At 39.7% G+C, this 11,436-nt stretch overlaps 1 protein-coding gene across 3 annotated transcripts in view; it reads right to left on the minus strand.

Moving 5' to 3' along the window:
- Nucleotides 1-11,436, minus strand: part of LOC140342840 (far upstream element-binding protein 3-like) — a 106,034-nt gene that overhangs the window by 93,932 nt on the left and 666 nt on the right. The window lies entirely within an intron of this gene.

Raw genomic sequence — 11,436 nt, forward strand, 5'->3', positions numbered from 1 at the left:
GCTGTGGACACTGGGTGAGTATTTCCTTTCAGTTGTAATCCGATTGTCATACAATGTATGACAATCGGATTGCAACATAACATTTGTTTACATTTAACCACCTGGTGACAAAAACTCGGGGTTAACCATAATTGCAAAAGTTTTTTTTCATGCTCGGGCTTAACGGCAAAGGTGGTTAAGCGAATAGAGGTTGAGTTAGCCATTCAGACAAGTTGATATTGTAATTTGACAATATATTGTAATTGATATTGACAAGTAATATTGTCTGATATTTTATGCTGCATAGGTATTGGTAAGAGGCCATGCCATACATCACTGCAGGCTGAAGTATTTTCTGTATTTGCAATACACCACACATGTATGTATAGAAATATAAAAGTGTATTGGATGTATCTTTAATAAACTGGTTAAAATTAGCAGGGCAGGATACACTTGGGGTTCATTACAGAATGCAACAACCCCTTGGAATACCTGCAATTGTTTCTGACCGACGAGGTTATTGAAAAAATAGTTGCTGGGACAAACAGGTAAGCTCCACAACAATTAGCTGGCTGAAAGTGGGAACCAGTGACCAAAGATGACATTTGGCTATTTTTGGGCTTAGTGATACTTTAGGGAGTGGTGGGCAAACCCCTGCAGAAGTGGTATTGGTCTACCAACAAATTACTTGCCACTCCATTCTTTGCCACAGTAATGCCAGAGTACAGATCTACCCTGATCATGAAGTATTTACACTGCCAACAATGAAACGTTTAATGAAACTACTCATTGTGCACCAAAACCCCAAAAAATTTGGGAAGTATCTCATCTCAAATGATTCTTAATTTCCAACAGACATATGTGCCAGAAAGACATCAGCATAGACAAAAGTCTAATGGCCTACAATGGGAGGCTCAGCTGGGTGCAATAGATTGCGTCAAAGAGAGCAAGATTTGGCGTGAAATCCTACATGCTGTGCGAATCATCAACTGGCTACATATGGAATTCAGTCCTTTACACTGGAAAAGACAACAATTTAACCTAAAATACAGCCAACTATGGGATGGCAACATCTTCTGTTCTCTCACTAATTGGGCTATTGTGTCACAACCGACAACTTTTACACTACTCCTATACTTTAGGAGTTTCTTCTGCAACACATGATGCGTATGAAACCTTTCGGGCCAACCGGCAGAACCTGCCATCAACGTTTGCAAAAAGCTGGACAAGAGAAATGGTTGCCTGGCAGAAATGCAAAATGATGGCCCTGCGATAAAAAAAAAAAAAAGGTGGGAAAGAAATAATGAAGCCACAAGTTGTAATTGACTACAACACCACCATGGGAGGTGTGGATAGAGCTGATCAAGAAATGACATTCTACCCAGCAATGAGGAAACCGCAAAAGAAGTACTACAAAAAGATTTTTAGGCATCTTGTTGAGCAATGCTTGTGGAATGCCTACATTCTCTGCAAGCAAAAGAGTAACAGGCCTGCGAGTCATTCAGACTTCATTTGGAAAGTTTCCAAATCTATTGTCAAGAACCACCAAACACCATCACTGGCCGTGAATAGACCTGAACGTCATGCTGTTGCCGTTGTCAACCCAGAACGGCTGACTGGTCGTCACTTCACGGACTACATCCCACCAACCGAGAAAAGGGCCACACCGACAAGTATGTGTGTGGTTTGTTGCTCAAAGAGGGATGACAGTGGAAGGAAGATCCGAAAGGAAACCAGGTTCCACTGCCCTAATTGTGACGTTGGACTTTGTGCAGTACCATGTTTTAAAATTTACCATACCTGGGATGTGTTTTTGAGGAGATAAATTTTTTACATTGGCTGGTAATTTCATTTTTTTTATAAATATTATTTATAATCATTTATTATATTATAATTTGGGTTTCAAACTATCACACCCAGGAGTTATTCCTAAGAATTACAGGCCTAAAATATTCAACAAATTTCCATGCAAAACAACGTACCGCTTTTGGAATAAAACTACTGACATAATTAGAGCGCCAGGAAGGTTAATTAAGATAAATTCTCAGTAGGAAGTGTTGAAGTTGTTAGTAGTGTTGTTTAACCTCCTGGGCAGTTCATTTCTGTCTGGATTAATATGTCTAAAAGCAGTACATTGTCTTTCATGAAAATTTATTTTACATTTTAGGCGTGTAATTCTTGGGCATAACTCGCCGAAATATGTCCAATATTTATTAAATGTAATAAATTTTTATAAACTTTAAATAAAACACAAAAATCTGTTAAAACAAGGGTACATAAATATTTAAAAAATACTGAAACCTATAATATAGCTGTACAGTAGCACATAAAAAAAAATATATATTTAAAATATATTATTACTTTTGTATTGGATTCAATACAGTTATTTTTTATTTCATCCAATACAAAATAAATTTAAAATTTCAGCCACGCTCCCTCGCATGCACAGACATCAATGGGAACTGCCAGGGAAATCGCCGTGGGATGGATTGAAGGAAGAGGACGCGGCCAAAGAAAGGGATCGGACAGGCAGGACGTCAGTGGGACCACATTACCCTATATTGTTTTGTAATAAAGTTTGAATTAAAAAAAAAAAATCTGTTAAAACAAGGGTGCTTAAATAAATCAAAAATATACTGAAACCTGTAATTTAACTGTACAGTTATATATATATTTTTTTTTATTACTTCGTATTGGATTCAATACAGTAACTCACCCTCTATTGTTAACCATTTATTGTAAAGCTGACAATTATTCTTTTCAGACTGTTGTCTGTGCATAGACTATTTATGGCTTGTGCAAATAACATGTCCATGAGTAATGCTGATGCCATTGCCAAGAGTAACCAGCAGATTGAAAAAGAGAGCAAAAGATTGCCTCTGGAGAAGGATGAGTTTGCCAACAAAATAAAAGGTCCTTCTATATCTTCATGCAATGAGAGAGTTGTTCTCCCGCACACAAATGAAACTGGTGTGCCTTGTTTGTATAGTAGGACAGTGGCCTCATCCTGTGTTTTTAGGGAAAGTCAGAGCTGTAATAAAACCATTCCTTTGTACTGTAAACAGTCATCAAAGGCCTACGACATTCCAGGTCCTCAGCCTAAATCTGTATCAGTGGTAAAGAAATGTTTCAACATCTTTCACAAGATAAGATGCTATGTTTATGGACTATTTGGCCACATTGCCAGATCTTGTTTGTCCCTTTATACTGAAAAAGAGGATAAACCAACGTCAATATAAAACATACAAACGTGATACTGAGATGTAATTACCATGTTAGGGGAACCTATCCTCATAAGCACAGGCCAGGGGTCTTTGTCAAAAATACAAAAAAGGCACAAAATAATTCTTTACAGGCTGAGAATGACCAACTGAAAATAGTTCTGACTAAATAGTTTCTTAGAAGAGTTCAGATTTTTTAAAAGAGAGTAAAAGGTGAACTTTGAATTGTACAAGGTCAGGAGGAAGTGACCAAGCTGTTGGGAACCTCCCAGAAAGAGTAAAATGTTATTATGAATGTGGAAGTTTTGTATTTTAGGAAAAATAGAGAGCAACAATGGACTCTTGATATGATCCGGACAGGTAAAACAATTTAGCTAATCTGGAGGTCCCTAAAACACACAGTACCTTGCTTTGCTCTATTTTATGTACAGTACAGCATAATATGTTGGTACTATAAGAAAAAAGTATCAATAATAATAATTTTATTGATATTTTATTTCACTTTAATTTTTCGTGTGTTTTAACCCTCTAGCGGTAATTCCGAGTGTAACTCTGGGTCGCTTAAAAAAAAAATAAAAACACACTTACCTTGCTCCATCGCTGTCCCACGTCGTCCTGCTGCTCCCCGCAGGTCCTGGGGATACGTCCTGTTTATCCAATCTCCAGCCGCGAAGTGCAGCGACTAGAGATCTACGGGGTTTCTATACTACTATACAGTTACATTACATGTTTAAATTTTTTTTTTTTTTTTTTTTTACAGATTTTTTCTTTTTGTTATTTAAAGTTTATTATTAAATTTATTAAATATCAGTGAGTTATGGCTAAGAATTACAGCCTACAATGAAAAATACATTTCCATGCAAAAAATTGTACCGCTTTTTGCATGAAAATTTGGACAGAATTGGACCGCTAGGGAGGTTAAGGAGAAGCCTTCAATTGTATAATTGCAGTCAGGTTGGAAAACAATTCTAAATTTTATTTATTTTTTTGGGTAGTTGTATCCTTTTGTTGTCTTTTCCCTTTTGGGCCAGACTTGCACCTTGTTAAATAAGAGATTCATTAACATGAATCATTAGTCTATTAAAGAAACTGCCTTTAGTAAATTTAAAACCATTTAAATCAGGGGTGCCCACACTTTTTTGGCTTGCGAGCTACTTTTAAAATGACCAAGTAAAAATGATCTACCAACAATAAAAACTTGGACTTATTCTACCGTGCACGGTGGAGTTTATTTTGAAAGGCTGGGCTCCGCGATCTACTCACGTTGCCTTTGCAACCACCTGTTGGGCACCCCTGATTTAAATGGAAGGTAATGCTTTCCCAGAATTTTTTTTTTTTAGTTTGTTTTTAAAAAGGCAGACATTAAAGTTTTTCAGGTACAATGACAAAAGGTTAAATGGGTTAGGAAAAAAACTAAGTTAAGGATGTATAAAATCTATATTACTTTTTCCTGTGTCCATCTGATTCATGTTCCTTTGTTTGAGAATTACTCAAAGTGGAATGTATACTACTGGAAGTTAGTCAAGGGGGGAGGTGTACTTGATATTTTCCATAATCTGAGTGGTCCCCTGACTTTGTTGACGCCTGACATTGATAATACAAAATATTTTCATAATCTAAGACACCCTTACTTTGTTCATACCTGCAATCAGCGTTACCCCACAATAGTAATATATTACCTATAATATTTGTCATAGTAAGTGTTTCAATTCTTTACACTTTTATTGATTATGTGCAACTTCCCAGTGCAGTCTCATTATGTGCCCATTTTCGGCATAGATTTTGAGTTAAAAGGATCAGACTTGTTTATGAGTACAGATATATGTAGACTGATGAAACCCCTAAACATCTCACAGCTGAATGAATTTCTGCATTGAGGAGTGGGGCAAACTTTCCCCAGACTGACGTCAGACGGATTGATGGCTACAACAGACATGAGTACGTGTCCTCAAAGAGCTGAGCGCAGTTATTTCAAAGCCATTTTTCTAATTTTTAAAGACTCTAATCACTAGCATGTTACCAACGGATTGGTGTAAGGCTAATGAGGTTCCTATTTTCAAAAAGGAAGCAAAATCTTTACCAAGTAACTACAGACCGGCAAGTTTAACTTGTATATTTAGAAAGGTCAGAGAGAGTTTGATAAAACATAGAAGAGTTTATGCCAGAAAATATTATTAGTAATAGCATGAATTGAAGAAAGACCGAAGTTGTTGTAAGGATTCTATTTTTGCTGAGTTCTGAAGTTGTTTTTTGCTATATTTTGCAGATAATTGAGTTGTGTCGAAACTAGTTATATCCTCCTTATCAGTAGGTCAAAATTGGTCCATCCTTACCTTGAAGCATCTTGCTCAGCGAAGTTCCTAGTTAAGTTTCTTGTTATTGACTAACTACTAAGTGTCTTCCACCTTGTTGTCTGACTATATAAACTGTGATGTGATATTAAAGTTTTGAGAATAAGTGATATAACCACATGCTTGAGCTGCTGTAATTATTAAACTGTGTGTTATTCACTGCTCCCAATGCGTTAAAAACAGATGTTATGATAGAGAGGGAAATATTGATCTGGGATCAACAGGAAATACCCTTACCAGTTTGGCGTCAGAAGTGGGACATCTACCTTAAAAAGACCAGGATCAGGTTAAGTAGAAATTTTCTGTTCTACCTCTGCCCTCCCCTGTGTCCCTGTAGATATCTTACGAACCCAAGCACTGTGGCAGTGTAGGCTCCCTCATAGAAGGACTGGGTCCTTAGGAAGATTTGGGAAATCTTTTATTGAATATGTGCATACTCATGACCTCTGTTTTAATTTTTTAGAGTATAGCAATTTTGTTGCATGATATAGAAGTATGAGAAATATTGTATATAAGATAAGTTTGTGTTCTAATCTGGTTCCAAGGTGAGGTTGGGTCAATCCTCACTGCTGTGGTTGCCTCGGGGAAGCAGTAACGTGACCTAAGCTGCGTTTTGGTAAGCGGTCAGCGAGCACTGCAGCTACCTGCTGAACTAACTGAATTAACAAATACTATGTATAACGGTGTGATATTTATACTGTAATTTATACTGCAACTATGGGAAATTCCCAAGGTAAGGGGAACAACCCAGATGCTGCAGGGTGTTTTGAGCTGCCTAAGTCATCCTAACCCCATGTACAGGGACTTCACCACCACTATGTTACAAATCTCTGACCAGGCTGATGAAAACCCAATAATCACATTAGAAGTAGGACAGTTCCTGACAGACTTCTTAGTAGACACAGTAGCAACGTCTTCTGTCCTCCGATCCTGCTCAGGTCCAACTACATCTGGTGGGCCCTCTGTGGGAATAAACGGAGGTATCACCCCTACAAGACGTAAACCTCATATTCCCAAATGTACAGTACATGGAGAATAGATTACACATCACTCATTCAAGGTATTACCTAGTTGTCCAGTTAACCTGTTAGGAAGAGACCTGATGGGATCTCTGGGAATGTCACTGGTTGTTGACCCAAAGGGAGGGATTAATGTCAGTACAACCTTGCAACTGCCCTTATTGGATTGTCCAGTTCCTAACAGCACATGGTCCTGGGGACCATATGGCATCGGATTCCTGGACTGCACTCCATATACAGCACTCACAAAACCACATACACCAATATACCAAAAGCAGTATCCTTTACCTAAAGACAAGAAAGATTCCTTAGCACCCATGATTCAATCTTTCTGCCAGCAAGGCATACTTAAGAAAACCAGCTCTCCTTATAATACGCCAGTAAATCCTGTCAAAAAGCCAGATGGTTCATACCTATTTACACATGATCTCAGAGCCATCAACGAGCTGGTTACGCTCCCGACACCAGTCATGTCAGATCTTACTACCATCCTTACAGCAGTACCGCCCGAGACCCAATTTTACAGTGTTATTGATTTGGCCAATGCATTTTTCTCAATACCATTGTAGCCCAAGACTCAGCCCCTTATGGTTTTAATTTTCAAGGGACAACAATATACCCCGGTGCCACTTGCCCCAGGGCTTTGTTGACTCCCCGGCAGTCCTCTCAATTGCCCTCCAGCAGGTCCTTGCCAACTGGCAGCCGCAGCATGGTTCCACTTTATTGTTATGTACAGTAGCCCCTCTCAGGAGGCATGTCAGAGGGACATGGTGTCATTGTGTTTTCGGGAAAAGGGTGTCGCAGAAAAAGGTTCAGTCCTGTCTGCAACAGGTCACATTCCTGGGAATGCTTTTAACCCCAAGATCCCGGCTGCTAGCCCCCAGCCGTGTACATGCCATTACCAGTCTGCTTTGCCCACAGACAAAAACAGCTGCTCAGCTTTCTTGGCGTAATCAATTTTTGCAGACACTAGATCCTTGACTGCTCGTATTGGGACTCACAGCTCCGTCCCAGTACCACCCCAGTGCCCCTAATAACATTCAATGGACTGATGAAATGACTAAAGCATATGTGGTGTTAAAAGAATCCCTGACCTCTGCCCCTGCATTGGGAATGCCGAATTTTAATGTACCATTTGTATTGTATGCAAGAGAGTATTGTAAAACCATGGCTGCTGTGCTTGCTCAGATGCATGGAGGTAAATTGAGGCCTGTGACATATGTCTCTAAGACACTGCCTGTTACTGTGCAAGGCATGCCAGCCTGTCTGCGTGTGCTGGCAGCATGTGCAATGGCTGTAGAAAGTGTCTCACTTCTAACTTTGGGTCACGAGACGATACTTTAGACATCCCATGCTGTACTACATTTGCTTAAGAATTTAACCACTCAACACATAAGAGCACAAAGGTTGTCTGGTTATGAAGTTATTCTAACATCCACTTTAGGATTAAGTGTAAAATATGCTTCTGCTAACAGCGGTCCTGACGCTGTGCTCAATGCTCTCCTAGGTCTTAAAGGGCCGGAGGATGAAGTGCCAGAGTCACACTCATGTTATCACCGAAATTCACCTCCCCAATCCAATAGCCATTGTCAAATGTCAAGCACACACTTCTTCCAATTCCTTCAATGCTAGGGGCAACAGACTAGCAGATGTTCATGCCAAAGTCTCTGCTCCATCTACCACACCCACCACTAGCCCCCTGATACACTTCTGCTCGCCATCCCAGCTTCCACTGAAACCAACACACTTCTAAGACAATTACAGTCCTTCGCCACCCCACAGGACATTGAATTCTGGGAAAAGGAAGGATTGACCCTAAATTCCTTTGGAATCTGGTCAAAAGGAGGATTATAGGGCTGCTCCAAATAGCAGTACCCCTCATTGTTTTTCAAATTCATGGTATAAGACATAAAAGCATTAAGACCACAACACAAGAAATAAACAAGCGCTTTTGTGCCCAAAATTTAAAGGAACACACACAGGCCATACTTTCCCGTTGTCTAACATGTGCCAGAAATATTGTGCAAGGGAAAAAAGTAGGACAACATGAACAAGCTTTTGTAGTCAGGAAAGAAAATGCAAGGACAGTAGCTAAAATACTATGCAAGGAGATCATCCCCAGATTTGGATGCCCAGTGAGAATAAGCTCAGACAATAGCACTCCATTCACTTCTAAAGTCACGCAGGAGATTTCAAAAATGATGAACATAGAATGGAAGTTCCACATCCCATATCACACCCAGAGTGCTGGAGTAGTAGAAAGGATGAATAGGACATTGAAAGACAAATTTAGGAAAGCAACTGGAGGGACATTCCATAAGTGGGACCAATACCTACCTAAACTTATTGAAAATTGAACACCAACTACAGAGATATTTCTCTTTCTTTTCCTCTCCCTACAGATCAATCGACACACCCATTCAAGCCTGGAGACATGGTGTTGGTTAAAGCTCTGCACAAGCAGAAATCCTTGGATCCAACCTTTGGACCTCCGGTCACCGTGCAAGCCGTTACTAGAACAGCCGTGCTGACCAGTGAAGGACCCACCTGGATACACGCCACCAATCCAGCGCCAGGATGATGCTTGTTGATCCACTAGTACCAGCCTGGATGCTTGTCTGCAGTTTTGGAGCCCTGATNATCATATTCTGTCTTGTTTGTGTCACAACAAATTGCCACTATCATCCTCAAGAATTGCCCTTNTTTTGTCGCCAAATAAGCCATAACCTAAAGAATTACTCTACCCTGTCTATGCACCAGCGAAGACTTAAGTATAGTGATTGGACTGATTTCCAGGGTAACATATGGGAACATCTTGCCAAAGAAATATATATTATTTCTAGTTCTTGCTTATCTGATATGCATAGTACTCAGGATATGTTATCTTCTTGTTTGATTGTTGTCTCCACTATAATTAGCATGCTGCTTAGGGTCTTTAGCAATATCTATATTGACACTGAGGTTATTGAAAGTGATACACGTTTATCTCATAACCCGTATAATTTTTGTAATAACGGTCAAACCTATGACTCCCTGAAATTGTTATTGTCAATATGCAAATCTAGAATCATTCAGCTTCCTCAAGTTATGTATGCTGAAGAACCTGAGGCTGTTTATTTGCATGTAAAGGAACAAAGGTATGAAGCCAAGTAGTTATCCTTTGTTCAAAGATAAAAAGAAGGGAACTGTAAGTAATATATTTTTGCCGAGTTTTGAATTTAAGTTGTTTTTTGCTAGATTTTGCAGATAATTGAGTTGTGTCGAAACTAGTTATATCCTCCTTATCAATAGGTATAGGAAATATCTTGCTCAGCGAAGTTGTTAATTACGTTTCTTGTTATTGACTAACTACTAAGTGTCTTCCACCTTGTTGTTTGACTATATAAACTGTGATGTGATATTAAAGTTTTGAGAATAAGTGATATAACTACATGCTTTAGATGCTTGTGTGTTATTCACTGCTCCCAATGCGTTGAAAACAGAGGTCATGATAGAGAGGGAAATATTGATCTGGGATCAATAGAAAACCGCCTTACCAGTTGTCAAACAAATTTACTCTATTTTTATGAGGAAGTCAACAGGTAGACAGTGGAGTAGCAGTTGATAGAGTACTTGGACTTTGCTAAAGCATTTGACACCCCACAGATGGTCAATATGTAAGTTAAGGTCAATAAGTTTAGAAAATTCAATCTGTGAATAGAGAACTGGCTTAAGGACTGCATCCAGAGAGTAGCGATTAATGATTTATACTGCCTGGTCTGAAGTTATTAGTGGTGTACTCTAGGGTCTGGTGTCAGAAACTGACCGTTTAACATCTTTATAAATGATATAGAGTTTGGGATTAAAAGTACCATTTCTGTGTTTGCAGATGACACCAAACTATGTAATAGAATTAGGTCCATACAGGATTGTCTATAATCTACAAGCAGCCCTGGATGTACTGTTTGATTAGGCAGCCAAGTGGAAATGACATTATAGGTAAATGTAAAGTAATACACTTGGGGGCCAACAACATCCATGCTTTATACTGTCTAGGGCAGCCACGTACAAGTTGCAGGCCAAGGTTCAGATTTCCACCGGCTCTCAAGCCTCTGTCATACATAAAATCAATAATATGCGGTCCGCCAGCACTGTTGACCACAGTATAAAATACACGCGTACAAAAAAAGCTATTTTATATTTCATTAGAGTTGATCAACCGCCTTGCAATTATCAGCCCGCTACTCAGCGGGCATTATCGGCAGGACGGGGGTCCCCATGTGTGCACAGGGAATCCCCTACGTTGTTATAGTGGGCATGGGTTGTGCAGGACCTGCATGGACCACGCCCACTCAGATTACAAGAACATGCTCTGCACATAGCCCGCACTGACACCACGCAGTGAATCCCTCACCTCACCCTGGAGGGCGTGTGCTGTGCGGGAGCTCCACACAGACCACGCCCACACTAACCCCCGAGTACGTACTGAATGGTCGCCCCCCAACACATTTTCACCTGACCAAACCTGGCCCTCTTTGCAAAAAGTTTGGAAACCCCTGGTCTAGAAAAAATACATTTGGGGGAGTCAGAAATTGAAAAGGATCTGGGGGAGTCAAAAATTGAAAAGGATCTGGGGGTTCGGGTAGATCATAGACTTAATAAAATGCAATGCCAAGCTGCAATATCTATCGCTAGTAAAGTGCTTTTTTGTACTAAAAAAGGAATAGACTTCAGAGATGGAGACATAATCCTGCCCCTGTAAAAAAAAAACATTGGCCAAACCACATCTGGAATATGCAGTCCAGTTTTGGGCACCACAAAAGGGATATTGTGGAATTAGGGTAAATGCAGAGAAGGGCAACTAAACTAATAAAAGGAATGAAGGAG

This window comes from Pyxicephalus adspersus, chromosome W (assembly GCF_032062135.1).
Source record: "Pyxicephalus adspersus chromosome W, UCB_Pads_2.0, whole genome shotgun sequence".
Lineage (NCBI taxonomy): Eukaryota > Metazoa > Chordata > Amphibia > Anura > Pyxicephalidae > Pyxicephalus > Pyxicephalus adspersus.